This window comes from Macadamia integrifolia, unplaced genomic scaffold, assembly GCF_013358625.1.
Source record: "Macadamia integrifolia cultivar HAES 741 unplaced genomic scaffold, SCU_Mint_v3 scaffold664, whole genome shotgun sequence".
Classification (NCBI taxonomy): domain Eukaryota; kingdom Viridiplantae; phylum Streptophyta; class Magnoliopsida; order Proteales; family Proteaceae; genus Macadamia; species Macadamia integrifolia.
Genome location: NW_024870509.1, coordinates 134967 through 137313, shown reverse-complemented (window position 1 = coordinate 137313; position 2347 = coordinate 134967). Strand labels below are relative to the sequence as shown.

At 38.3% G+C, this 2347-nt stretch overlaps 1 long non-coding RNA gene across 1 annotated transcript; it reads left to right on the top strand.

Annotated features, from left to right (window-relative positions):
* On the top strand, positions 1–759 carry LOC122069604. Its single transcript, XR_006137495.1, has 3 exons — positions 1–98; positions 187–295; positions 415–759. It is a non-coding gene; the product is annotated as an uncharacterized LOC122069604 (long non-coding RNA).
* The last annotated feature ends 1588 nt before the right edge of the window (positions 760–2347 follow it).

Genomic DNA, 2347 nt, shown 5'->3' with positions numbered 1-2347 from the left:
TTCGGATTGGTTGTATGTATATCCCCGAGGAATATGGGAGCTGTTGCGTTATACAAAGCAAAAATACAATAACCCAGTGATTTATATCACTGAGAATGGTGAGACAATTGACTTGAAACGAATCATATTTGTTGTCCATGTAATCAAACAATTGGTTTGAATTAATTTAGAATTTATTAATTGTAGGGATATCAGAGTTCAACAATAATACAGAGACATTGGAGAAAGCGTTGACAGATAACATGAGAATAGATTATTACTACCATCATCTTTTATTCCTCAACAAAGCCATCAAGTGAGTAACCCAATACAACATTTCTCAATATAAAATAACAAAGTGATCCTTTATATTGTCTTGGGTGTTTAATTATTATTGTATATAAACATTAATAATCTCTTTTTTATTGGTTGCAGGGAGGGTGTTGATGTAAGGGGATATTTTGCATGGTCATTATTGGACAACTTTGAGTGGGCCGATGGTTACACAGTTCGATTTGGCATTACCTTTGTCGATTACAAAAATGGGTTGAAGAGGTACCTGAAGCACTCAGCCTATTGGTTTAAAAGGTTCCTCCAGGGTTAGACCACTAGAAGATTCCATGACAATGTACTTATATTCTTTTGTGTTAATTAGCCCATTTTTAGTTAAGACTCTTCACCTCTTCTTCTTTACAATAACTTCTACAATTTATATACCATACCGAGGTATGCAAATTGATAAGTGAGCCTCACACTTGGATAGGATAAGCTATGTACTAGTTGCCATTACATTGTTTCAATAATAAAATCAAAACTTTATTACATCAGTGAAAAATTTCCCTTTCCTATTTCTTTTTTGGGTAGCGACTGCATCTTTGAATTGAGCGTTTATGATTGTTCCATGGATTAGGCCTGGGCTTTGGCCTTCTATTAATTGGTTATGTTGAATTTTCCCCAAAATTTAATCAATGCATTAGAATGAACGGTTGAGATCATCCGACAAGTTCTTTCCTTCTTTCTGTTGTATCGTTGGTATTCTAATTAAAATGATTACCACAAGCTTTGGAAAAGATTCTATGATGATATTTACTTATCTCACATTCTGATTAGGGGTGAAAATGTGGCCCTGACAATCCGAATCAGCTCTGATCTGCCCTAAGCCAAACATGGTTTAGGCCAAGTTTTTTGACCCCGAGGACGGGTTAGGGTTGAAAAACCTCAACCCTGGTTCAGGGTTGAGGCATGGATGGAAAACAAATGTCAATTAAGGTTAATCCAACCATTATAGAAGCCAAGGTCAATCCAATCCAGGCCAACTCAACCCAACCCGACCCTGATAGGGTCATTTAGGACCGGGTTGGGCTGGTATGAACCCGGCAGGGTTGGACCTAAGCATGACCTGACAGGGTTGGGTTGGGCCTGGATTGAATTTTGAGGACCTAGAGTTGGGTTAGGGTTTTAAGAAACCCAGCCCAACCCGGCCATGTTTCACCCCTAATTCTGATCATATGAGTCCCGCATTAATACATTTTCCTTATTTTTTATTTTTTTTCTTGCTAAGATCAGCAAGAAACTTTATTAGAATAAAGAAAGAATGAAACAAACAAAATTAAGCCAAAAGGCCGAACATAAACCACAGAACTTATCCACCTTTGGCATGGACAAAGCTCAGCTAAAATGAAAGTGGGGTCTCAACTGAGCATCCTAGCTGATGTCAAATAGTGTAAAATCTTGCAAAGTGGCCAAATTTGATTAACTAGCAAGTCTATCCGCCACAACATTCACTTCTCAAAAAAAGTGAGAGATAGAGAAAGAAATCCTATCCAGGTAGCTTTTGGAGAAAAGTCATTTTTGTTTAATACCATGGGAGAGATTTCTTTATGATGCAAAAGACCACTAACAGCGAATCACACTCCGCCCATATCTGACTCAAATTCAGATTCATAGTAATTATAATTGCTTCAAAAAATGTCGTAAACTCTGCCCAAAGATTAATGTACACCATGTGAGCCCCTTGTTAAGTAAATCTTTCCCTGTCCCATATTTGATAAGGCATGAGAGATTCCCCAAAACTATCGGCATATGAAACCCTCTAAATATTTCTTAAATAATCCGCTTAGAAAGATTTCCTTGAATTCTCTAAAATTATACTATGTACGTGCTAGATTAGATCGGTCTGAAATTGTTTGGACATGCAGAACCTTAGGAAGGACGTGAGGTGCACCTATCTCTAAGGGACCAAAATCTCTTAGGAATATGTATTTTCTGGTGAGGTGAAGGTGGAGGTGGTGGTGGTTGGGGGTGGGGGGAAGGGGGGAGGGTTTCACCCTAGATGGTGTCAGGCGGGGTTTTGGGTGTGTGTTTGTTT